This window comes from Balaenoptera ricei, chromosome 13 (assembly GCF_028023285.1).
Source record: "Balaenoptera ricei isolate mBalRic1 chromosome 13, mBalRic1.hap2, whole genome shotgun sequence".
In the NCBI taxonomy this organism is placed as follows: domain Eukaryota; kingdom Metazoa; phylum Chordata; class Mammalia; order Artiodactyla; family Balaenopteridae; genus Balaenoptera; species Balaenoptera ricei.
This window is the reverse complement of record NC_082651.1, coordinates 96748808-96776079: the sequence shown is the minus strand read 5'-3', so window position 1 is coordinate 96776079 and position 27272 is coordinate 96748808. Positions and strand designations below refer to the sequence as shown.

Genomic DNA, 27272 nt, shown 5'->3' with positions numbered 1-27272 from the left:
TCTGAAAGGTGTCCACTTTCAAACACCTATGCAATACTAACTCCTCATATTTTTCACATATTTGCCCTGATCAAAGTGCTTTCACATGCGTTTTCTCATTCCATCCCTGCAGTGACGGATGAAGCAGATTAACTAAATTGATTTTATATTTGAAAAAGATAAGGATGAAGCAGATTAACTAAATTGATTTTATATTTGAAAAAGATAAGGATCACATTAAAGGACAGCAAGAGCCTGAAATCTAGGAACTCCAATTCCTAATTCAGACTGTACCTGTTACATAAGGGTATGTGTACACACATATATCTATATACACTTTCCATACGTCCCTCTTAAAATCTGTCTGTAGAACACACCCCATCCTTTTTGGTTATAACTTTGCAGCTCTGTTTTGTGTGACTACATCAAAACCTTAATTTCTTCTTCCACCTTCAACAGGCCTTTTTGGACCCTCATATATCACCTTACCCTAAAGAAGGGAGGGAATATTCCTTGAGATTTTACCAAATCCCAGCCACTGGATCAGGTGCTCAGCGTGTGTCATCGCATTTTACCTTCAAAATAGCCCTGTGAGTGCAGCGTTATTCTTCTCATTTTACAAACGCGGAAACAGAGCCTCAGATTCCTAAGGTAACTTGACCAGTGTGACACAGGTAATAAGAGATGGTTTTTCTTGGAGAATAAACAGCATTCTTTTAGGCTTTATCTTTTAGAATAAAACCACTGGGATCAATCCTATTTCAAATGAAAACTTTTCATTGCAGTAAAAATGGCAAACTCATTTTATAACAGAAGAATCAGTCACCTATTTGTACTAGGTTCTGGGGAAGCAAAATGCTTGCAGTCTGGATAAAGGGTTAATTTTAATTCATTGATTTTTCCCCCCTGTTTTAATCCCACAGCTTATAAATAACATTAGCAGTGGCTTGGATTTATTTTGGCAGCCTCCAGGAGAGCTTGGGCTCAGGGTGACCTCCCAGGGGCCAAACCTGTTCATCCACGTGGCTGAGTGACGAGACCAGGCTGCTAAGGATGGGTGGGTATCCTGGGATGATCCGCTTGGCACCTCTGAGCTGGCACAGGTGCAAGCCTGCAGCCAACCTTCCTCAGCCTGTCCTCGTTGCCCCAGGCAGCTGCTGTCCTGCCCTGGAAGAAGATACACCAGGGAAGAAAAGGGGGCAAGAGGGTCAGAGAGTGGGCGGGGTGTCACAGGGGCACCCCAGATAGGGCACCTCCGCTGTGAACCCAGCTTCATGTTCAGGGTTTGTAAATAGAGCTCCAAACTAATGACTCAGCGACCTGAGCTCTGCCATCTCATCTCCAGGGTGTGTCACCTGCACGGCCATGGAAGGACATGGACGGTCACTCGGGGGTTATGACCTACTGTCCTCTGTTGGCCAGAAGGCAGTCCAATTGCCTTGATCTAACTGCAAAAAAGGCCGAGGAACATGGCCTTCGTGTGTGTGCAAAGGAAGGAAAAGGGAGCCGGAGGCATCCGGCCAGTTTCCTGTTTCCTGTTTCACATGGCAACCCATCCCAAGCCTGCACAACTAATCCCCTTTACCTCATTTTCGCTGTTTTTCTTTCCCACAGCTCTTCTTTTTAACACATTGCATATATTTATTTATATATTTATTTCTTAGGTTCCTGTCAGTCCTCCCCCACAAATAACATAGGCTCTGCTAGGTTAGAGATTTTTGTCTGTTTAGTTCACGGGCCCAGAAGAGTAGCTGGTACGTATGTTGGTAAAAGAGAGGTTGCCCGGTGCTTCCGAAGTGCCGCATGTTCCCCACACCTTCTTTTTCTGGCTCCATTGTTTCTCCGTCACCTGCCTGCCAGCAGCTTGTACATCCTTAAAAATTCAGCCATGATTCTCCCCACCCCTCCCTTTTCTTTGGGCCATGCAGCTCAGCTTGTGGGGATCTCAGTTCCCCAACCAAGGATTGAACCCTGGCTACGGCAGTGAAAGCCCAGAATCCTAACCACTAGGCCACCAAGGAACTCCTGACCCTCCCCCCTTATGAAGCCCTCCATGTCCCTCCTGTCCTCCTGCAGATTGTGCCTCTCTTGGGGACACAGTCACGCCTTGTGCCAGTTTCAACTATGATTTATCCCACTGTTTCACAGCTGTGAAGTTGGATGTCTTCCCGACGAAACAATGAGCTCCATCAAGACCGAGCAGGCTAAAGACTTCATCCTGTCAGTTGAATGAATGGAAGAACACTTGGAGAGTCCAACCTACCCTTCACAATGTGGACAGTCTCTAAAATGCATGAAATTTGAATGTAGACTGGGCAGTAGATGCTATAGTTAAATTTGTTAGGTGCAATAATGGCATTAGAGTTACATGATGTACAGTTATGTGTGTCAGTTAGAAATACATCCTGAATTACTTACAGGTGAACTAAGAAGATGCCTGAGATTTGCCTTAAAATAAAAATTAAAAAGTGTGTTAGGAAAAAGTGTGTTTGGGCTTCCCTGGTGGCGCAGTGGTTGAGAGTCTGCCTACCAATGCAGGGGACATGGGTTCGAGCCCTGGTCTGGGAAGATCCCACATGCCACGGAGCAACTAGGCCCGTGGGCCACAATTACTGAGCCTGCGCGTCTGGAGCCTGTGCTCTGCAACAAGAGAGGCCGCAATAATGAGAGGCCCGCGCACCGCGATGAAGAGTGGCCCCCACTTGCCGCAAGTAGAGAAAGCCCTCGCACAGAAACGAAGACCCAACACAGCCATAAATAAATAAATAAATAAATAAACAAACCCAAAGTTTAAAAAAAAAAAAGAATCCGCCTGCCAATGCAGGGGACACAGGTTCAAGCCCTGGTCCGGGAAGATCCCACATGCCAGAGAGCAACTAAGCCCGTGTGCCACAACTACTGAGCCTGCGCTCTAGAGCCTGTGAGCCACAACTACTGAGCCCACGAGCCACAACTACTGAAGCCTGTGCACCTAGAGCCAGTGCTCTTGTTCTCAATGAGAAGCCCACGCGCTGCAACTATAGAAAAAGCTCACTCGCAGCAACGAAGCCCCAACGCAGCCAAAAAAAAAAAAGAGTGTTTACCGAATGGGAGAAAATATTTGCAAATGATATATCCAATAAGGGGTTAATATCTAAAATATATAAAGAACTCATACAACTCAACAACAAAAAAAGCCTGATTTAAAAATGGGTAGAGGAGCTGAATAGACATTTTTCCAAAGACATATAGATGGCCAGCAGGCATATGGAAAGATGTGCAACATCACTAATTACTAAGAAAATGCAAACCAAAACCATAGTGAGATATCACCTCATGCCTGTTAGAATGACTGTTATCAAAAAGACAAGAAATTACAAGTATTAGTGAAGATGTGGAGAAGAGGGAACCCTTGTGCACTGTTGGTGAAAATGTAAATTGGTGCAGCCACTATGGAGAACAGCATGGAGGTTCCTCAAAAAATTAAGAACAGAACTATCATCTGATCCAGCCATCCCACTTCTGGGTATTTATCCAAAGAAAACAGAAACACTAATTCGAAAAGATACATGCACCCCTACGTTCATAGCAGCATTATTTACAGCAGCCAAGATATGGAAACAACTTAAGTGCCCTTTGATGGATGACTGAATAAAGAATATGTGATACACACACGCGCGTGCACACATACACACACACTCGCATATACGCAATGGAATATTACTCAGCCATAAAAAAGATGAAGTCTTGCCATTTGCAACATGAATGGGCCTTGAGGGTGTTATGCAAAATAAAATTAGAGAAAGACAAATACTGTATGATTTCACTCATATGTGGAATATGGAAAACAAAGAAATAAACACACACACACACACACAAAAAAACAAAATAAATGAACAAAGCAAACGAAAAGAAACATATTGATACAGAGAGCAGAGTGGTGGTCACCAGAGGGGAAGCAGGAGGGGGGAAATGGGTGGAGAGAATCAACTGTGTGGTGACGGATGGAAACTACATTTTCAGTGGTGAAAATTACATCTATAGGGTAAATAGAAGTGGAAATACGGTGTTGTGCACATGAAACTTACATAATGCTATAAACCAATGTTACCTCAATAAAAAAATTACATTGGAGAAGGAGGATAAATGAAACAAGGTGGGAAAATATTACTATACTACCTGGTGAACTGGGGTGATAAGAGGTCATTACACTGTTCTCCCTACCTTTGCATATGTTGGAAATTTCCGTAATAAAAACTAAAAGCAAACGAGGTGATGAAGCCACCTGTGCCCTGCCCAGTTCCTTGATGCTGCCCCACCCTCAGCCCAGGTCCTGCTGTAACACATCTCACCCTTCTGGTTCCAACAGAAAGTCATCCACACTAGGAAAGTGTAGATGTGTGGTGATTAAGACTGAAACCAGGAAGGCCAGACTGCACTACTGTCCCGTTTCCCAGGCCACGTCCCCACCCACTAAGGAATGAGGGCACATGGGAGGATTCTTCTAGAGAGTCAGGCCTGGTGAGGGGTCCTAAAAACCGCTTAATTCAACTCCCTTGTGAAAGGAATCCACCAATCAAAGGTTGAGTGACTTTCCTAAGGTCACACAGTGAGGCAGCAGCAACACCAGAAGTAAAACCCACGTCCGGGGTCCCCTGAGCCAGCTTCCCTCCACCCCCGAGTCTCTGATCTATTTGTGAAGAGTACCCATGTCTTATACATCGTTCAAATACTTTCCCTAATCTACACCCATCAGAGAGGTAAGCCTAGAAGATAGACTGGCATGCACTGGTTAGGTGGGTAAATATTTGTAAAATACTGAATGTAACTCAGACATGGAGTAAAACTTGCTAAAGTTCACCAAGGAAAAATTCCGAATCCCTTGGAAATCCATGAGTTTATGGAGATGTAGTAGAAGGGTCATCTGTGGGGAAAAATGCATCCCACCGAGAAGCAGATGAAAGCTCCCTGCCCTCCACCTTCTGCCCCCAGGTCACATGAGACCTACCAGTGTCAGGTGTGTTTTTGTTTTGTTTTGTTTATTTTTTTAACTTTTTATTTTATATTGGAGTATAGTTGATTAACAATGCTGTGTTAATTTCAGGTGTACAGCAAAGTGATTCAGTTATATGTATACGTATCTATTCTTTTTCAAATTCTTTTCCCATTTAGGTTGTTACGCAATAGTGAGCAGAGTTCCCTGTGCTCTACAGCAGGTCCTTGTTGGGTACCCATCTTAAATAGAACAGTGTTTTAACAGAGCAGCCAGCATTGTTCTACCACAGGCTGTTGGTGTTGACTGTTTACTATTTCCAGGCACTTAGTGTTCATCATCTGATGCTCTCAGCGACCCTACAGAGCAAGAATCCTCCTCCTCTTCTTCACATAAAGAGGATGAGGCCCAGAGAGGGTGAGAGACCTGCCGAAGGCTGTGCACCTGGTGCGTGACCGACCCAGAGCGGGAATCAAGTTTGCAGTCACAGCTTATCCTCTTTTCACTCTGCCAAGCTGTGTGTGAAGAATCTGAATGATTTTGGCCAGATTAGAATCACACCTAAAGGAGCCAGAGCCGTCTGTCATCCTGAAACAAGACGGTGGGCAGAGAAAGATGAAGCAGTGCATCCTCTCAGTCCCCTGGCAAGAGCTCTGATAGAAGCTCTGCATTTTATAGACTCGGGGGCCCTGCCAGGATCCTGAGGGAAAGGGGCAGTGGGTGACAGGAAGGTACCCCTTGCAGATGACTCACTGAAGGCCTGATTCCACATCCTCTCTCCAAGTCAAACTGTGCCGATCCGATGTCGGAGCTCAAAGTGCCTTAAACCCTTCTCACCTGCATCTTCTTCCAGCTCAGCAAAGGGGCGCTGAGACAAGAGAGAGGATGGGATCGTTGAGCGATCCCTCTCTCCTCCACCAAGAATGTCTTCCTGTTCTGAGTGTCTCACCAGCCACCCTCTGGCCTGTTTCTTGATTAGTACCCCTCCTCACCCTCGCTCCAGCCCACACAGAGAAAGACATATACATGTGTGCTCACACACACACACACACAGATCTGCTGTTCTTCCCAGATCTGTTTTATAGACGAGAAACCTGAGCCCAAGCAGACACAGTTTACTCAGTGTCATCCATGAGGGGTCTCCAGAACATTTGGCTCCTAGAAAAGAATCACGTGAAAATAAAGGATAAATGAAAACACATGGCCACACAAAAATCTATGCAAGAGTGCTCAGATAGCATTAACCATAATAGTCAAACAGTGGAAACAACCCAACATCCATCGGAGGATGAATGGATAAACAAAATGTGGTCTCTCCATACAATGGAATGTTTTTCTGCCTTAAAGAAGAATGAAGTACTGACATGTGCTACAAACATGGATGGACCTGGAAAACATGATGCTCAGTGAACGAAGCCAGACGTAAAGGCCACATATTGTAGGATTCCATTTATATGAAATGTCCAGAATCGGCAAATCCGTAGGGACAGAATGTAGATTAGTGGTTGCCTAGTGAGGGGACGGGGGAGGGGGGGTTACTACAAAAGCTTGTGGGGTTTCTTTTGGGGGTGATGAAAATGTCCTAAAATTAACTGTGGCAATGGTTGTGCAAATTATTTCAATACAGTGAAAAGTATTATATTGTACACTTTAAATGGGTTGACTGTATAGTATGTGAATTATACCACAATAAAGCTGTTACCCAAATGAAAAATAAATGCTAAAGTTTCATAAACATCTAAGGAGACTGCACAGTTCACTTTCAGAAGCCTCAAGAAACATGTGAAGCTGAAATACATGAAACTGGCTATCTTTAGACAATCTCGCGGAGTGACCCATACTAAAATCCCCAGAGGACCCAGCTCAGGGAACACACTGAATACGGGCGTGCAGCGCAGCTGACAGGACCCAAGACAGGGGTACCAGAGAGACTTGGGCCCCAGGCTGACTCTGTCCCCTCCAAGTCGCAAAACACCGCAGGCAGGTCCCTTAAGTTAGAGTGTCATCTGTAAAGTGGAGAGAGATGGAATTGGGGTTGGTGTGAATTAAATTAACCCCATGCGCACAGTGTGCATTCACAGAGGTGGCTGCGGCTGAGGTAATTACCGCACCATCCAAAGGGCAGACCTGGATGGTCAAAACTCGGCTGAGAGGAGGAAGGCATCACGCATTCATTTCAGCGTTCCAAGCACCCTCGGGGTAGATTTTCAAGGGTCTGTTCCCAAAGTGAGCAGCATCTGTCATCCTCTTGAATGGAACCGAGAGCAGCAGAGTCCAATGGGCACATGTGCACAAGACACCAGACAGCGTGTTATGACAACACATCACACCCAACCCATCATTCGCGTGGCTTCGCCTAAGACCTTTCCCTGCATTATCTCCTGCTTTTATCAAGTATGTACTGAATCTGTGCTAAATGCAAGGTGCTGGGCTGGATTTGCACAAGGTACAAAAGGGAGACGTTGAGTCCCTACACTCAAAGGAGCTCATAGCAATTCCAGGGGATAGGCAGGGCTGTTATTTGCATGCTCATTTTACAGATGAAGAAACTGAGGCCAAGAGAGGCTAGATGACTTGCCTGATGTCTCATAGTGATTTCAGGTGCTAGCCATGTTGAGCGTAAAGTGCTAAGCGCCGGCCTCAGGTTTTCTTCCACTGGCTCTGGGTTCTCTCTTTCAGACACCTGAGCATGGGTTTAAGACTGTCAGTGGGGACTTCCCTGGTGGCGCAGTGGTTAAGAATCTGCCTGCCAGTGCAGGGGACACGGGTTCGAGCCCTGGTCCCGGAAGATCCCACATGCCGTGGAGCAACTAAGCCCGTGCGCCACAACTACTGAGCCTGCGCTCTAGAGCCCATGAGCCACAACTGCTCAGTCCATGCGCCACAACTACTGAACCCTGTGTGCCTCGAGCCCGTGCTCCACAGCAGGAGAGGCCACGGCAGTGAGAAGCCCGTGCATCGCAAGGAAGAGTAGCCCCCGCTCACCGCAACTAGAGAAAGCCCGTGAACAGCAACGAAGACCCAACGCAGCCAAAAATAAATAAATAAATTAATTAATTAATTTAAAAAAAAAACTGTCAGTGGCACCACTTGCCTCACAAATCACCGGGGACCAAGGACACCCATCAGGACCGCTATGTAATTTGCAGGGACCAATGCAACATGAAAATGCAGGACCTCTTGTTCAAAAATCATTATGGATTTCAAATGGCCAGACTAGAGTGTAAACTGAGCTCAGGCTCTTCTAAGTGCAGGTCACACAACCCTGAAGCCACCCTGCCCCTGTCCCTGTCTCACAAATGCCCAGATACATGGAGCAGACAGGTCTCTAGGCAGCTCCACTCTCCGGCTCCAACAAGAAGGGAATTCTCCTGGGCTGGGCTGTGAGCGCACTCTGACCCCAACATCCAGCCACCTGCCCTGTGGACGTGTATCTCTTGGGCCAGTTGACACAGCATCCTTCAGCATTTCCAACTTTGCAGTTTTGCAATCTCTTGGCTGACACTGCAGCCACTATCTATGCATGAGCAATCTAGTCTCCCAGCCAAGGTTCAACGGCAGTGGTACACGGATCCATTAACAACCCTCCAACCCCAGGCACGGGGAAGAGGAAATATCTACTCAAAGCTCAAGAGCTCTTTGGCAGGGGTGTCGGAGCTTCATTTGTCTTATGCAACTGTTTTCTCCCCCAGTTTGCAGTGCCTGTAGGTGTCTTGCAGAAAACAAGACAGTGCACCAAAAACTAGCTAATCTTTCTTTCCATCCACCATACAAGTCTTCTTTTTCCTGAATAACAGGTACATAGGAATTGCAGACAAGCCAGAAGCTACTAGCATTTCAAGAATTAGAAAGATAATTTGCTATTAACTGGGCATCAGAGGCAGAACGAAGTGAATTAATCAATGAATTAGCTGTGAGATTTAATCAGGTCATAGCCCCTCTGTTATGGGTGAATTGTGTTCCCTAAAAACGGTGTGTTGAAATCCCAACCCCCAGTACCTCAGTATGTGATCTTATTCAGAAATAGAGTTGTTGCTATCGTAATAAGATGAGGTCATGCTGAAGTAGGGTGGACCTTAGTCCAATATGACTACATGGATTTTTATTATTTTGTTTTTTTATATGTCCCTGTGAAAAGAGGAGAGGAGACACAGACACACACACAGGGAGAACGCCCTTGAAGACTTCAAAGGCAGAGATTGGAGTGATGTGTCTACAAACCAAGGAGTGCCAAGGATCGCCAGAAAACCAGCGGAAGCTGGGAGAGAGCCTAGAACAGATGCTCCCTCACTGCCTCAGGAGGGACCATCCCTGTCGACACCTTGTTTTCCGACTTCCAGCCCCCAGAGCTGTGAGAGGATAAATGTCTGATGTTTTCAGCCACCCAGTTTGTGGTACTTTGTTACAGAAGCCAAGCAAACCAACACACCCTCTTTATCTGAACCATAACATGGGTCTTATCCCTGGTGATCTCTGAGGTCCCTTCCATCTCGACATTCTTGTTACACCAGACTTGATGACATCCCCACCATAATCCCAGAAATAAAGTCTCTCACTCTAGTCAAACCCAGCTGTTTCTTCATCCAGGGAGGTTCCTAGACCCTGGAAATCTGGGCCAACATTCTCCGAAAGTTCTCTTTTTTTGTCACTAGCCCTCTTAATATCTCGTCAATTACTCAGCAATGCTTGAGGACATGGGGGTTGAGGGCGACGGCTTGTGAGCTGTGAAGGGGAGGAAGGAGGGAGACGGGGATGGGAGGGGAAGAAGTGACCCCAGACGTGGTGGACTGAGGTGCCGGGAGATGTGAGAGGTGTGCATGTGTGTGTGTGTGTGTGTGTGTGTGTGTGTGTGTGTGTGTGTTCCAAGGCTCGGATCAGCGGGGTGTAGTTGTCTGCAGTCACCCAGTGTCCCTCAACACAAAATCACGCGGAAGCAAATGTGAAATTGAAATCCGTGTCATGCTCACCTTGTTCCCTGATCTATCAGTCACGTTGGGACAAATTCACATTTCACAACGGGCAGTAGAGCAGAACTGAATTCTGCACATCCCTTAGGACTCCCAGACATATTTGGGGAAGGGGAACTTTCTAGGAGGCGGTGTCGGCCAGCAGGACTTGGAGCACCAGTGGCTGGTGGCGAACGTCTCCTCGGAACCGGGTGGGGCCGCTGTGGGCCGAGTGGCAGCAGCTCCAGCCAGCGGGCCCAGCACAGGTAGCTAGCGCCCTCCCCGGCTGTGTACTTAGCTCCCTGGGCAGCGTGAATCACACCAGGTGTTCCGTCTGCTGTCTGCCAGGCCCTGCCACATACCTGGCACATCCCAACAGCCTCACTGGAGCAAAAGGCAGGCATTCCTCATTCCCACTTGACAGGGACGGAAAAGGAGGCTCAGGGAAACTGACACAGAGCGCGTGAATGGAGGGGATGTTTCCCTGTCACGAAGCCCTGGGGGAAACGCCAGGATGCTGGGCGCAGGCCCAGGGTCCAGGGCAAAGGCTGCAGTGGGCCCCCGGCCACAGGAGGACAGGTACAGGACACCCAGGAGCTGGGAAAGGCACCTGCCCCAGCTGAGCTCACCTCCAGGTCTGATACCTGCTTATTCTTTCGCCAGAAACAGCAAGCCTCCGTCAGCACTGCATCTTTAAACATTGCACCCAACAAAGCTGAGGAATGTTCTAGCACACCCAGGACATTAGCTTCTTTTTTTTTTTTTTTTTGTCTCACCTCGTGGCATGAAGGATCGAACCCACACCCCCTGCAGTGGAAACCCAGAGTCTTAACCACTGGACCGCCAGGGAAGTCCCAACTTTACCCTCTATTTAGCAGGATTTCAGGATTTCCTTTTAATCACAAGTCAGAAGCCCCATAAAAAAGACAGCAAGCAGTTTGCAACATGTTTTAGTAACTTGACATTGGTTCTGTGGCCGGTAGTCGTTTATATTATTGAAATATGCAGTTCCCCATACCCTCCTGCCCTCAACTCTCAGGCCATAAACTGGTTCCAGGCTGGGTGTGGCAGGGCCTCCATGTGAACGGAGGGGAAACAGCACTCACAGTGTGGAGTCATGGTGACACTGAAGTGACGTGCGAGCTGCTCACCTTTGCCCGATGGCCACCCCGGCCTGACAAATGAGGCCAGCCTGAGGAAAGCTGGCCCGAGATGCGATCCTCCACGGCCGTTTCTCCTTCGGTGCCATAAAGGCTACATGGGGCCAATCGGTCAGCAGACCACCCCCCCAGCCTTCAGGGAGCAAGCCTGCTCTTCTAGAATATGCTTCAGAGACCTGAGCGTTTAACCCTCACCTGGGCCAGTGGACATTAACCCTTTGCAGTTTATACCTGCCCCCAATTCTCTCTCTCTCTCTCTCTCTCTCTCTCTCTCACACACACACACACACACACACACACACACACACACACACTTTAGCAAGGAGCCTGGAAGCAAAGCCTGTTCTGTCAGAGAAAGAGGCATGAACATATTTATAACCAGATTCCAGCTTCACCTACTTGGGGGTATAAAATGCGGTCACGTGACTCTTGCTTTTCAGATGAGCTCATCTCTCTCAAAGATATCTTGGAGTCCTCCTCCACGAATACCCCCAAGACTCCCCAACCCCAGTGAATGCTTTCTCAGATGGTATCCAGGGGCCTGTTCTTGTGGTCACTGCCACAGGGTATCACTGTTGAGCAAAGGTGGCCCTGCCAGCCTGGCCTGTCCTAAGTTCAGAACTGCCCCCGACCTCCCAGCCAGCCGGGGCCAGGGACTGCAAACCTCCCTCTCACCCGCATCCCCAGTTTCCTGTGCAGGGATAGATGATGTTTCAGGGAAAATCCACTGCTATCTTATATTAATTTTTGAGGACATAAAAATGACAGCTGTGTGTTTGAAGGCATATTTTAGGGTTAATCTTTGTAATTGCCGTGAGAATCTTGCACCCCCCAGGCTGGACTTTCGTCTGGTACCTGTTAGGAGGTGTGCTAACTTCTTTTCCATATGCAATCAAAAAACATCTGAGAGGAGGAAGGAGATCTGGACACAGGCTGCTTGACTTGCAGAGAAGCTGCTGCCTTTCCAGAGCCTCAGGGGTCAGGAGCCAGAGCCCCAAACTGGCTGTGCCTACTCGCTGGTACCTCCATAGACATCATGTACCCACACGTGCATACCAGTGCGCGTGCATACGTGTATACATGTACATACATATCCATGTGTGTATACACACACACCTACTAGTGTATATTTACACACATACAGGCATACATACCAGTGTACACACACACACACACGTGCATGCCTCTGTGTGTGTGTTTGTACTGGTATATATGTGTGTCTATATATACATTTTATATATATTTTAGATATATATACTGGTTTTTATCTGTGTGTGTGTTAACACATATGTGTATATGCTTGTATATATGTATGTATACACAATATATATATATACACATACTGGTATATATGTGTATGTGTGTGTATACTGGTATGCATGTGTGTGTGTATATATACCTATTGGTGTATATACTGATATGCACTTATGTGTGTGTGTGTATATTTACTAGTATGTATGATGTGCGTGTATGTATTAGCTGGTATGTATTTATGTACGTGTTTATTGTTGTACACACACACACACACACACACAGAATGCTCTTAGGTGGACTATATATCCTCTAGTTCCCAGTCCCCACCCCTCCCGTTTGCCCTACACGTGGTCCTTTCTCTGAACTTAATTTGCACGTAAGGGTGCAGAGCCCTGGCCCAGCAGCGCCACCTCCTGGTCACCTTGGTATTTCTGGCAGAACCTGATCGGCCGCAGGCACTCCAGGGGAGGAGGAATCTGAGGGGAGACCGCAGGGGGCAGGAGCTCTGAGGGAAGCCCCCAGAATCACAGAGTTCTCAGATGACCCCAAAAGCCCATTTGTAACTGTAGACATGGATTCAAAAGGGCTGGAAACTTCAAGAAGTCAGGGAGTCCAGGCGAGTGGGGAAGGCTGAACCCCAAAGGCGTGTGACCCCGGGAAGGGTGGGAGAATCTACACCCAAGAAGGCAGGACGAGGGCTTGCTGGGCGCCGGCCCTGCACTTCTGCCCCGATCTCAGGCTCAGCCCACGCCGGACCCCGTGGCCCAGGTGAGGGAGAGTTTCGCTTACAGAGTGGAGGGGTGGTGGGAGTGTAATCCAGGGCAAGGGGAGGTTCCAGGGGGTCCAGGGAGAGGGTGCTCAGGGCTCAGGGGATGAGCTGGCCCCTGGGGGAACCTGGAGGGAAGAAAGTTTTAGAAAAATCAAGCCAGGGAACCAGCCCATCAGAATGTGGAAAAGGCCTCCCAAGCCTGCTGCCCAGAGCAGGTGGGCGGATCGGGGTGGGGGCGGGGGGCAGGGCTGCAGAGGAGCCAGAGCGCCCCAGTTCCACCACCCTCCCGGCTGGAGCCCCCGGCAGCACCCATGGGGGGCCAGTCAGCGAGCTCGCCACCTCCCGGAGTCCTCACCCCCATCGTGGCCGGCTCTGACCGTCCCAAAGTCCTGCCTTACCTCGAGAGGCACCTGCTTCCTTCCCGTGCTCTCATTCTGCCTTTGGAATGGCCCCAGGTGAGTCCTCTCCTGCCCCAGAAGACGAGCCCCTGTCTAGTGGATCACAGCCTGCAGCTCCTTGAAGGCGAGGTCAGCCTGGCATTCCTCCCGCCTCTTCCCAGCCCCCCATCTATTTTATTTTTATCTAAAATAAAGAGGTTAGACTAGATCATTTCGAAAAGCCTTAACGTTCCATTGTTCTCCGAAAGCTCAAAAGCCATCTAGCTAAGAGACTGGGAACATAAAAAGAGGTTGATAAGTAAGTAAACATGTGCTCTAAATAGATAAATGTATAGATAGGTACAGAAAATAGATGTAAATGTGTATGTACACACACACCTATATTCCACTGAGAGGGTCTGGGAGCCGTGACCCCCCCAGTAGCAACAAGCGCACCTGGCACCCGGATACCGACTGTAAATTCTATTCCCCACGAGGTGTACTGGGGCTCCTTGGAGAACCGGCTGGCTCCAGGGCTGGGGCAGAGAAAGAACGTAACGAGCTTGGATTATCTTATTGCACCAGCAAACAGGGAGTGCTCAGAACGAGAGGACGTGCCAAAAGGACACAGAAGCCAGGTTCAAGGGCTCCTCATTAGCCAAATCTGAGACAATTTGCTCATCAGATAAATAACGATATAATGGATTATAACCCACTGAGAAAACAGGATAGAGATGAATAAACGGAAAGTCTGATGAGGAACGGGATATTCACAGAGTTTCAACATATTACCCCACAGAATATTAATTGCAAAGGTAACTTGACAGGGAAAAGCCTGGTGGTCACCGCTGTAACCAAATGATACCATGAGTGTCATCATTAATGGGACTAATTGAAATCATGTGCCACGTAAGTAGCACTTCTAGGATTTACCTGTCAAAGATTTTTAACCTGAATCCAGTCACAAGGGAACAGCAGACACACCCAAACGGAGGGACAGTCTACAGACAAACTGGCCCTTAACCGTCCAAGTGTCAAAGTCGTGAAAATCAGGTAAAGACTGAGGAAGTGCTCCAGACTGTAGGAGACCAAGGAGGCCCAAGGTCAGATGCCAACGCAGACCAGAACTGGATCCGTTTATGACAAAGGAATCATGGGGACAGTTGGTGAGACTTGAACGGCAGTGACGCATCGTGTTTACTACCCGGTTGGGAGTGATGGCTGTTTTATGACCAAATAGGAGAAAATCCGTATTGCAGGAAATACACTGAAGTATTCAGGGGCAATGGAGCATCATGTCAACGTACCCTCAAATGGTTCCAGAAAAAAACATATAATTTGTGCTGAAGCTTTTCTGTAAGTTTGAGACTGTTTTGCATTAAAAAAAAAATTCCATGCGCACCCACAAAACTACCTCTGGCAAAATTCCTGAGAAGGAAAAGCAGTGCTCTCTTCCTTCCAATAAGGAATTCCAACCAGAAAAACCTAACTGCGGGCACCCAGCATAAGAATCTGGCCCACAGAGTGGGCTTCCCTGGCCCTGAACCTGTCTTCCCTCAAATCCTGACAGCACAGACATCAGGAAAACAGGACACCAGCACCTCTGTAGCCCAGGCCTTAAGAGCATTGGGACTAGGGTAATGTCTGCTTTTATCGAGCACTCACTGCGTGTATGGGATTTGAAGTCAAAATAACCAGGGATTGAATCTCAGCTCACGTTAACTGTGTGATCTTGGGCAAGTCATTTAACCTCTCTGAGCCTCAGCTCTCTGCTGTGTATAATGTTTACTTTGCCAGGTTACGGATTAGAGAGAATTATGCAGAATGCTTGGTAGAGTGATGGCATTCAGACATTGGACCTTTAGCAGGCTGCCTCAGAATCCCCTGGGCATCTTTTATGAAACAGATTTTCACAACCCACTCCTAGAGATTCTGATGGAGCTCACCTGCCCAGCTTCAGTTCTACCTGCTGCACCTTGCTGCCCCCCTATTTCTGCTTAGGTGAGACCAAACTGTATGCCATTTCCCAAATGCACCGTGGAACTTCTTACCACTGCGCCTTTGTACACGCCGTTCCCCCATACAGAATGCCCTTCCCCTTTGTCGTATTGGAAAACCCCTACTCATCTTTCAAAAGCCAACTGAAATGTATCCTCACTTGGGAAGCCTTTCCTGACCCCTCCCCAGCACTCCCTTCTTTGTCTGACCAGTTGTTATCACATCACCAAGAATATAATTACCGCCCTTTTAGTGAATCTCTATTATGTTCTTTACATTTCACGTTGTGTGTCTTTTTAAAGCAACCACACCAGGGACTAATTATTAGCCTCGTTTTCCTGTTTAAATACAAAAAAAGCTGAGCCTCAGGGAGCTTAAGTAGCTTGCTCCAGGTCCCACGGCTGGTAGGGGCAGAGCCAGAACTGCACCCCCAGGCGCTCCAGCTCTTCCCATCATTGTCTTGGCTCTGGGATGTCGGGGACCATGTCCCGTTCATCCCTGGTCCCCATCAGCCAGCGTAACTCCTGACACACAACCAGTAGGGATCCATAAACGGTGGTCCCTGTCTCCCAGGTCCACACCTCCTTCCGTCACACCGGTCTTTCCCAGAGCTGGGAGCAGCTGAGGCTGAGTGAACCGGGTTCCTGCGGAAGGTGACGGAGAACAAGCATTAGCCGTCCTCAGGCTGCAACTCTCAGATCCACCCGCAGATGGCGCTGCTGCACCATTCGGGCCCCGCCGCAGCCCGGGAGGCGCCATCGCGGGGTTTCCATTGGGCGTGTGTCCGAAGCTGTGATGGGCAGAGTCTGCAAAACTGAGACTTCGTGGATGAAAGAATTAACGGGCAGATGACAGAATAAAACTATAGAGAGCATGAAATTGATACTAAGTCACCTCCATCCTATTTGGGGAAAAATATCCTCCTTACTTAAGTAGGAGTTGACTTGCTAAAGGCTTTCAGGAGATGCAGCCCGGTTGTGCTCTCCTAGGAAGGAAGGTGCCAAATGGTAGCAATGAACCACAAACAGCTGGGCTGCACACGAGTGTGCCCTGTACGGCAGCCCTGTGCTGGGGTGAATGAGATCCCGGTGTCCAGCCTCAGGGTCCCCTCAGCCTTAGTTGTAGTATTAAGTGTTGTTGACATATTATTCAAATACATTTACATTTTCCCAAGCCCAGATCTGGTACGCACGGCCCAACAAAGCACTCCAGATACAGACTGCTTTCTGGGGAGCGTAGCAGAGGGACCACTATGATAGCATTTGGGGCGGATGATTTGGGGACCTATGAGTAAGTCTGGAAAACCCGGGGCCAAGGGCTGGGACAGGGGTGGGGTGGGGTGGGTGGGCCGCAGGCAACACGGTGCCCTGGAGGGGAGCCCGGACCTCTTCCTTTCAGGAAGGCTCTCGCAGGACCCAGGGCAGAGCCCTCCACCTCCTCCGTCTGGTATTCCACCCCAAGCCTCCTTCTTCGCTCCCGCTGAAAATCTCATCCAGGTCTACGGCCTTAAGTGTCTATCAAAGATGCCCCCAAGACACTATTACTGAACAGAGACATTCAAGAAATAAATAAACACACGAACAATCGATGTCGCGGTGGTTACCCAAATCTACACGCATCATCAAATTGCACAGAACTGTACATACACACGCACGGCATGTTAAACTGCTGGAATCTGAATAAGCTCCGTGGACCATACCAATGTCAGCTTCCTGGCTTTGATACTATACAATGCAAGATATTACCATTGAGCGAAACTGGATGAAGGCTTAATGGTACTTTTTTTTACTACTTCCTGTGAATCTGTAATTATTTGAAATTTTAAAAGTTTTTTTAAAAAGTGTCCAGCCTGGGGCTTCCCTGGTGGCGCAGTGGTTGGGAGTCTGCCTGCCAATGCAGGGGACACGGGTTCGAGCCCTGGTCCAGGAGGATCCCACATGCCGCGGAGCAACTGGGCCCGTGAGCCACAATCACTGAGCCTGAGCGTCTGGAGCCTGTGCTCCGCAACAAGAGAGGCCGCGATAGTGAGAGGCCCACGCACCGCGATGAAGAGTGGCCCCCGCTTGCCACAACTGGAGAAAGCCCTCACACAGAAATGAAGACCCAACACAGCCATTTAAAATAAATAAACAATTTATTAAAAAAAAAAAAAAAAGTGTCCAGCCCACACTTCTGTCCTGGGCTCCAGGCTTAAGCGTTCAACCACCCTCCCCCAATGCAAATTCCTGCAGCTTCCTCAAACTAGCATGGCCAAGGGACCCCATCACACCCACTTGCTTCCCTGGGTTCTAGTCTCCCCGGGAACCCCAGGCCAAAGTCCAGACTCCCTGCCCCAGGCCTGTCTTCAGCCCCAGTGAGTTTTTTTTAAACACAAAAGCCATCCTCTCATTTCGGCTTCCGAGTGCAGTACATGCTCAGGTGTTGCTTTAAAGTCTGATAATATGGTAGACAGGGAGAATTCATTTAGATAGTGACCAGTCTCTCTCCTTGCCCTCACTCAATCAGGCTCCCCTAACCGACTAGGCCTCGACATTGGTTGTCCTTGTTGGGCCTGCACGGTCCAGTTGTAGCAAGAATCCTGTTAAGTCAGTTGAGAAAGAACCCCCAGCCTTTAATCACCTTCAATATCTGATCAAATTCCACACCCCACCACCCTCCAGGGAAGTCTGATCCCCCAGGCCTGCCTCCAGAAAGAATCCTGCTAGGTCAGTTCAACCAGAATCCCCCCTTACCCCTGATGCTTCCTCATAGTAATTTTCTACCCACTCACCCACACCTCGTTCCTGGGCTGTAAATGCCCACGTGTCCACGCTGCTTTCAGAATTGAGCCCAGTTCTGTCCTGGGGTCCGTTTTCCCCCACTGCAATAGCTTCTGATTAAATCTCTCTTTTTTTTTTTAAATTTTATTTATTTATTTATTTATTTATGGCTGTGTTAGGTCTTCATTTCTGTGCAAGGGCTTTCTCTAGTTGCGGCAAGTGGGGGCCACTCTTCATCGTGGTGCGCGGGCCTCTCACTATCGTGGCCTCTCCTGTTGCGGAGCACAGGCTCCAGACGCGCAGGCTCAGTAATTGTGGCTCACGGGCCCAGTTGCTCCACGGCATGTGGGATCTTCCCAGACCAGGGCTCGAACCCGTGTCCCCTGCATTGGCAGGCGGATTCTCAACCACTGCGCCACCAGGGAAGCCCTGATTAAATCTCTTTTTACTGTTTTAGCTACTGTCCAGCTCTGGTTCTCTTGGACAGTAGCTGAAGTAAAATCCACTTCTTTCATTGAAACTTTATAGCAACAAGGCTTCAGGAGCAAAGGGCAGACACAGAGGGCTACTGAGAGTCCAGACGTTTGATTTGAGGCTGACAGGCAGGCTGGGCTAGGAAGGGTCTAGTCAGTCACACCAAGTAGCAAAACCTGAACGTCCGGTTTCCAGAACCGGATGGAGCTTCAGAAAGAACTTCGCCTCCCCTACTGCACCATCTGCTGGACGTGGGGCCTTGAACAAGTTACTTCATGCCTCCGAGCTCGTTTTCTCTTCCGTGAAATGGGAACAATAGCGCCTGGAAATCATGCTTCATGGGTTAAACGAGACAAAATCCACTTCATTTAACGCTCAGCGCGTTCTCCATCCATGGCTAGTCTGGGTCCTGGACCATCACCCCCTGTGTCGGGAGCTTCCAGCCTCCTCTTCCTGCTGGCCACCCCCAGCAGCAGTTCTCCCCCACTTGGCTCTGTTTTCTGCAATCTGGAACTATTATTAGCTTGTCTCTTAAGCTGCTCAGAGGTCAGATGGTGGGACAGGGGTGTTTGGACTTTGGAGACAGATGGTTTGAATCCCAGCTCCACCACCCCTGGGATCCATGTGCTGCCGCCTGAGAAGTTATTTAAGCTCCCCAAGCCTCCACGTCTTCCTATGTAAAATGGGGCTAACCACACCTGCTCACAAAATTTTTGGTGAGAAAGTGAGGAGCGCCACCTGGATGGAGCAGGTTTAGGGTGTGTACTACAAGAGTCCTGGGCGTGAACCCTGGCTCTGCCACTGTGTGACTTTGGGCAGGTTATATAGCCTCTTGTGCCTCGGTTTTCTAATCCGTAAAGTGGGTGCAATTATAGCACTTAACTCTGCTACATAACAACTGTGGATCGAGTTCATCTTTGCAAGGCACTTAGCCCAGTGCCTAGCATGTAGTGAGCACTAAATATAAACGCTTTGATAATAACACAAGCAGTCATCATGGTCATTTCAGGAAGGGTCTGGTAAGCTTCATTCTCACCCCACACCACGACCACGCCTCTCATGTATGCTCAATGACCACGCAAACCAGCTTGAACAGTAAGGAAGCTTTGCCTCACAGCCAGGGGCAGAATGGACTCGAGGATGCGCTTACCCAAGGGTTCTGGCTCCCTTCTCTAGGGGTCCCTCCACGCTCCCCTCTTTCATGGGTTGTCTTCACGTGTGGGCTGGTTCTAGAAGTGAACCCTTGCCCACAAAACCCACTCTTCCTCCTGGAGCTCCTGTCTTGGTTGCTGGCACCACCAACCATCTAGTTCCCCAAACCTGGGAATCATCCCCCCCATCTCCCAAGTCTGGTCAATTCTATCCTCCCAACAGCATCCATATCTGGCCCTGTCTCTACTCTTCCAGCTGTCACGGGCCTGACCCAAATCATAATACTCTGCACTTAGACCCACAAGCCACAGCCTGTGGACCAAATAGTTACTACCTGCCCCTTTACAGAGAAAGTTTGCCAACCTCTGCCCTAGATCGTGGCAACGTTATGCTAACTGGTCTCTCCTATCTGGTCCATCCTCCCCATCTCTGTAGCACATTCATCTAATCACATCATTCAGCTACTCAAGATATTTCAGTGGCCCCTCAAGACCTACATTCCTATGATTGTCACCCACAGCCTTCATGATCGAACCCTGCCCGCTTCACCCCTACGCCTTTCCCACACACACTCTGAACTCTGACACTCAACTCCACCGGGGGTTCCCCAAGCACACCCTGCTTTTACATTTTCTCTTTACACTTCGGGTACAAGAGGTTGAGTTAATCATATTTTTCAATATCATCATTATTCCATGCAAGACCCTTCTCTTTTTTTTTTTAAGCCCATTCTTTTTAATTATCTATTGATTCTCTGTCATTTCCATAGATCACTCCCATTTCCTTCTCCCCAGAGGCAATAATTTTAATATGTGTAATATGTATCTTTTGTTTATATGTGTCTTGCAAAATATATACTGCTGCTTTGGGTGTGTGTTTTAATGGCTATAAATAGTCTTATTATATTCTATTTCCTACCATTTTCTTTGCCTTATGTACTTCGCATCTAATTTAATCGCTGCGTAGTTCCCCATGGTATGGATAAAAACCGGATTACCTACCCATTCTCCCTGGTTGCTTTCAAATTGTCACCAGCACAATTAAAGCTGCAGGGAATATCTTTGCATTTGCCCCTTATGGGTCCAGGTGGGAATTTTTTGAGATTTATTCCCAGGAGCAGAACCACAGGGTCACAGGATAAACGCACTCTTGATTTGGCAACTGCCCTCTGGAAGGGCCCTGTATATCCGCGGGTTCCTTTTCCTCCATCCTCCACAATATATGGCTGTAGGCAGGTTTCTATTTCTTTTCAATCTAATAGTTTTTCAATGATCTCTCATTATTGTTTAAATGTGTATTTCCCTAATCACTAATGAATTTGGTCATCTCTTTATAGTCTTGTTGGATTTGGGGGAGTCATCTTCTGTCAATTGCCTGTCCATATCCTTTGCCCGTTTTTCCCGTCACGGCTGCCGATTTGCAGGAGTTCCTGTGCACCTCTTCCTTGGCTCTGCCTCTTTGCACGTGCTGTCCGGCCTCACCCTCAGTGAGGGCTGCTTGCCTACAGCCATGCTGGGGGGCCCTTGCTTCAGGTAGTGATGTGGGACCGCGGCTGTGTTCCCTTCCCACCTTCGGCTCCTCCATCCCTGGCGCTCCTGTTCTGGCTTCACGCTCCTGTGCAGTTACTCTTCCGTGACCCCCTGACAAACACCCCCCTCGATTTTGTATCCTTCACTGTTTCGAATGAGAAGTCTTCCTTTCCCCGCTTCCAGCCCGAAGGAGACGCATCAGCTCTACTCTGTTCAGCTCTACTCTGCTCTCTGTGCCCTTCTCTCCCCTTGCCAAAGCCAGGGGTAAGCCTGGGGGCAAAGCTCTTCCTCTGGTGGGGAGTTCCAATCTCCAGGTCCCTCCTGACCTGGTCCACCAGGTGGGCAATTTCATGTTCACCCACCGAATCTTGGGTCCGCTGTCACCTTGGCCGAAGGCCTTCTGACCCTTCCAGGCAGCTGCTTGCTCTCTCCCCTGAGGTCTCTTACTTTGCTAAAACAAGTGGGCTTCACGTCAGTCCCCACGATCACTCAGGAAACACACGGAAGGCAGGGGTCCCGTCTCTCTCCTCTCTGTGTCCCCGGCACGCGGGAGACAGGGGTCCCGTCTCTCGCTCCTCTCTGTGTCCCCGGCACGCGGGAGGCAGGGGTCCCGTCTCTCGCTCCTCTCTGTGTCCCCGGCACGCGGGAGGCAGGGGTCCCGTCTCTCGCTCCTCTCTGTGTCCCCGGCACGCGGGAGGCAGGGGTCCCGTCTCTCTCCTCTCTGTGTCCCCGGCACGCGGGAGGCAGGGGTCCCGTCTCTCTCCTCTCTGTGTCCCAGGCACGCGGGAGGCAGGGGTCCCGTCTCTCTCTCCTCTCTGTGTCCCCGGCACGCGGGAGGCAGGGGCCCCGTCTCTCTCCTCTCTGTGTCCCCGGCACGCGGGAGGCAGGGGCCCCGTCTCTCTCCTCTCTGTGTCCCCGGCACGCGGGAGGCAGGGGCCCCTTCTCTCTCCTCTCTGTGTCCCCGGCACGCGGGAGGCAGGGGTCCCGTCTCTCTCCTCTCTGTGTCCCCGGCACGCGGGAGGCAGGGGTCCCGTCTCTCGCTCCTCTCTGTGTCCCCGGCACGCGGGAGGCAGGGGCCCCGTCTCTCTCTCCTCTCTGTGTCCCCGGCACGCGGGAGGCAGGGGTCCCGTCTCTCTCCTCTCTGTGTCCCCGGCACGCGGGAGGCAGGGGCCCCGTCTCTCTCTCCTCTCTGCGTCCCCGGCACGCGGGAGGCAGGGACCCCGTCTCTCTCTCCTCTCTGTGTCCCCGGCACGCGGGAGGCAGGGGCCCCGTCTCTCTCTCCTCTCTGTGTCCCCGGCACGCGGGAGGCAGGGGCCCCGTCTCTCTCCTCTCTGCGTCCCCGGCACGCGGGAGGCAGGGACCCCGTCTCTCTCTCCTCTCTGTGTCCCCGGCACGCGGGAGGCAGGGGCCCCGTCTCTCTCTCCTCTCTGTGTCCCCGGCACGCGGGAGGCAGGGGTCCCGTCTCTCTCTCCTCTCTGTGTCCCCGGCACGCGGGAGGCAGGGGCCCCGTCTCTCGCTCCTCTCTGTGTCCCCGGCACACAGAGGCAGTCAGCAAGTGTTCAATAATAATACAACGTTCTGAAGCACTTAACTGCACACCAGGCATTGTGCTGGGCACCACACAGGCACGATTGCAGTCTCACAGCCCTACACGGTTAGTACTTTAATATCTTCCTTTTGCAGGTGAAGAAACTTGAGATTTAAAGAAATCAGTTCAGGTGTCCAAGACCACACAGCTAGTGAGCAGCATTCAGTGAATAGACCAAAGCCTGAACGAACGCTTCCAACGATGAAGTTCATGACAAACAGAGCTACTGCCCAGAGCACTCTTCCCTGGCACAAAATGAGTGTGAAATTACTAACAATTCTCCATGGATACTAAGCCTACAATCAATGGGAGTTTCAGGAGGCTGGGAGTTGAGGTGGTATCAAGGACATCCCTGAATTTCTGCCATGGACTCCCCAGACTGGACTGGCTCTTAGGATCTAAATGTGCGGAGACACTGTGCCCACTGGGAATGGCAGCCCCACTCTGTCCTTACAGCCGAGGAGCTGCCAGGGGTTGCGGCTGACCGGGCTTCAGCACCAGCCGGGAGGGGATCCTGGGGACCCCTGGTCCACCTTGTTTGCCGCTCCTGCAGCTCTGCTGATGGCTCACCTCGGAGATGAGAGGGGTTCCTCAGTCATCTGTGCTGTGACTATCTGAGAACCCATCAAGCTAAGCCGCTCCTTGGGAAGAGCAGCCTGGGATGGGTTCTGCCTGTAAAGAACGGGTGTTGTCACTGAGGCACAGCTCTGGGGACCACTTGCCCATCTCTGGGGCAGTCCCCACCCCGGACACTGAGGTCCAGCTCAGCAGCTCTGGGTTCTATGAGGGCCTGGACAGGGCCAACCGCCTCTCCCAGTAGTACCACCCCATCGGTGGGCAACCGACGGCAGGACGAGGAAGAGGATTTGACTTGGACTGACTAGTGATTTGGGGGTGGTGAACTTGACCTCTCTCAAGTCAAATAGATAAAAATCCCAAGGGCCAGTGATAATTCTAATCCTGGTTTCCAATTTACAGGTTGTGGGATTTAGGGCAACGTAATTAAACTCCCTGTGCCTCACTTTTCTCACCTGTGTAATGGGAACAGTAGCATCTACTTTACAGCAGTTGGCTGTGGGATTAAACGGATAATATTTGTTAAGAGCCTGGACCAACAGGTGGGAAATACGCAGTGAATATAAACCGTGATTATTCTGACAGCAGTTCGGGTGGGAAAGGGCCAAGTCAGCCAAAGGAAGGGAACTAACATTTGTCTCTTCAGCGGATACTTATCAAGCGCCCAGAGGTCAGGCCATGTTCAAAGTCATGCCAAAAACGGAGCTTGTACTCCAGAGAGGGAATTAGGTATGGGCTCTGGGGGCGATGCGCGCTCTGAAGGAGAGGGACGCGGCCCTAGGATAGGACCTGACTCGGGCTCCGTGAGGAGTGGGTTGGGCCGGGCTCACCTCTCATTTCCCAGACACCACGGCAGGCACGTCCACATTCATTACGTCCCGGAATCATCTCAGCAATCCTCTGAGGTGGGTCTCCTTGAAACCTATTTTACAGCTAAAGAAATGGTGGCTCAGGGGGTTCCCTGGTGGCGCAGTGGTTGAGAGTCTGCCTGCCAATGCAGGGGACACGGGTTCGAGCCCTGGTCTGGGAGGATCCCACATGCCACGGAGCAACTGGGCCCGTGAGCCACAGTTACTGAGCCTGCGCGTTTGGAGCCTGTGCTCCGCAACAGGAGAGGCCGCGATAGTGAGAGGCCAGCGCACCGCGATGAAGAGTGGCCCCCGCTTGCCGCAACTGGAGAAAACCCTCACACAGAAACGAAGACCCAACACAGCCATAAATAAATAAATACATAAATAAAATTGAAAAAAAAAAGAAATGGTGGCTCAGAGAGGTCGAGCGACTTGCTCAGGATCACACAGCCACCTGGGGACAGAGTTCGGAGGGTCAGTCCCAAGACCGTCTGAATGGAACTCAGTCCACGCCTTCCCATTGCTCTTCCCTGTGCTGACCTTGAGAATGTGGGCCCTGCGAAGGCCACCGTCAGTCTCTTCCTCCAGAGGGGACAGACTCCAGTGGCCACTGGGGCAAACTGCTTTTCTGTGCCCCAGCAGCTGACCCTGGGTGTGGCCCTGGCAGCCCTGGGAGGGGCCATGGGGAGGGCCATGTGGTTCAGGCCCAGAGAAGAGCCAGCGATGGGCTCTGTCATTCAGCCTAGGTCCTTGGGCTGAGACGGGAGCTGCTACGGGGCCTCGAGAAGGGAGACAAGTCAGCGCTTACAGTGGACCTCCTCTGCCCCAATGCTGTCTGAAAAAAGATGTCAAAACTAAGAGAGGACAAACATAAAAATTACACTTCACGGCAGGCTTGAGGGCATGATGTTTAGAACTAATTGTTCCTTTTTTTGGTCCCAAATCATGAGAGAAAATTCGACAATAAATGGCTAGCTTTGGAGTGTGTTTCATCCATTATTCATGCATTGAGTCTCAGAGTGCAGGGACCAGGTACAGCCCTGTTCAAGGAGGCCCTAGAGGACGTCTCTATGGGGTCCCCCAATCCTGAGGCCAGTGCCCCAAGGCTGGCGAGAGGAAGAGAGAAGAAGGAAAGTCTCTTCTCAAATCACCTCATTGTCCTGGAGGCCTGACCAGAACAGGGAGGGTTCTAGCCACAAATAGCTCAACGGCTTTCACTCACTTTAGTAAACAAGAACAGCCTTTAGCCAAGTTTTACTGACCAGGATAGGGTGTCTTTTCCTGGCACGACTGAACCCCCAAAAAGTCAGTGTGATTCTGGCTTCTCCTTTACAAGGGAGGGTGAGTTAGTGACAGTCTCTCTGGAGGGCCTCTCACAAATGGCCTGGCCCCGACTTTTCTCAAGCCCCAAATGCCGCGATTAAATGCAGAGCTTTAATGAATCCTGCAGCAGCGCTTATACACATGATGTAACTGGATCCCATGAGGTGGTTCCTATGTCTGCTTATAGAAAAGGAGCCTCAGAGATGGTGGACACATTCATCTACGTCACCTGTGGGTCAGAGCGAGGGTCTCTCTGACCCTGAAGCCCAGGCTCTTTCCCCTACACAAGGTCTTCAGCGAGGTGGCCCAGGCCCGGTTCCGCCAGGCACTGTAAAAGCTGCCCAGGACAGTAGCTCCATCCCCTCCTGCTGGGGCTTTTGCAGTTTCACGACTCCATCGGTGGTAAAAGTGTGTTTTAATGAAGGGGCTTTCAACAGCAATTCATCAGTTAGTTAAAAATTGCATTTGATCGATTTTCCCATGAGGTTTGGCTCCAAGCACTTCTTGGAATGAGCGGCCAGAGAGCCAGCTGTGCTCTCCAAGCCTCATCCGTCTCTATCTCACTGGCTTTTGTCATGTCTACGGCTGGAGTGGAATAAATCTGTTTAAGGCTAGGAAGAAGATGTAACTTTTACTTCCTTAAATCATGCTCTTTTGTAGGTCATTTTTTAAGTCAACAAATCAAATGCTTTAAAATTTTTAAATAAAACAAGTTCATTTGAATAGCCTCCAACTGTGCAATGCCTTGTTATAAAGAGTTAGGAGTTCTACACATGATCAATCACACGTGGGGCAAGAATGGCAGGATAGAAATAAGTCAGCAGCACATGCAGTGTCAGCTGGAACCCAGGAAGAGCCAGGAGCTTCTCCCAGATGCTAGACTAAGTAAAGTGGCCCCGGGGCACACAGGTTTCTGCTGGGAAGTTAACTGAGTTCTGGGCATTGAGTCCTTTCCTCCTCCTGGACTACTGTTGGCAATTGTCTTCTCTTCTGGGCTAGTATCTTGCGACAGGGCTTGAGAAAGGCCTACCCAAGAACCATTCTTCCTTATTTAATTAAACCCACATTCAATTCAAGGAAGCAACATGTCTTGGTAAAAAGCTAAATTTCCTAGTGATTCTGAAATGATGTGTGGTCCTGTGACACAGTTCTGTCAAAGGAGAGTCAGTGGAAGGTGTTGGACGAGGCTTCTGTGCCCCTCCTGCCTTTTAACCTTCCCCTCTGTCTTTCTGGAATAGAGATATGATGGCTGGAGCTCCAGCAGCCAGCCTGAGACCACAGGGCCACAAACCCCTGCCAAGGATTGCTGTAAGGAAGGATAGAGGGAACCCTGGTCTCTGAGGAACTGTCATATCAGTTTTGGACTGCCCTCCACTGGACTTCTTTTGCATAAGGGAAACATATATTCCCTGTCTTCTGTAAGCTACTGTTATTTGTATTATCTGTTAATTCCAGCCAAATTCAGTCTCAAGAAGTGAGAAGGGAGTAGTCATAGTACTTTAAGGAAGCATCAAGATAATCATAGCATGTAAAATGGTTGTCAAGAAATAACCCATACAGGGCTT

At 49.7% G+C, this 27272-nt stretch overlaps 1 long non-coding RNA gene across 2 annotated transcripts in view; it reads right to left on the bottom strand.

Moving 5' to 3' along the window:
- Positions 1–27272, bottom strand: part of LOC132376587 (uncharacterized) — an 82584-nt gene that overhangs the window by 21086 nt on the left and 34226 nt on the right. For both annotated transcript variants that reach the window (XR_009506360.1, XR_009506359.1), the window contains exon 2: positions 990–1146. This is a non-coding gene — a long non-coding RNA (uncharacterized LOC132376587). The remainder of the gene's footprint in view (positions 1–989; positions 1147–27272) is intronic.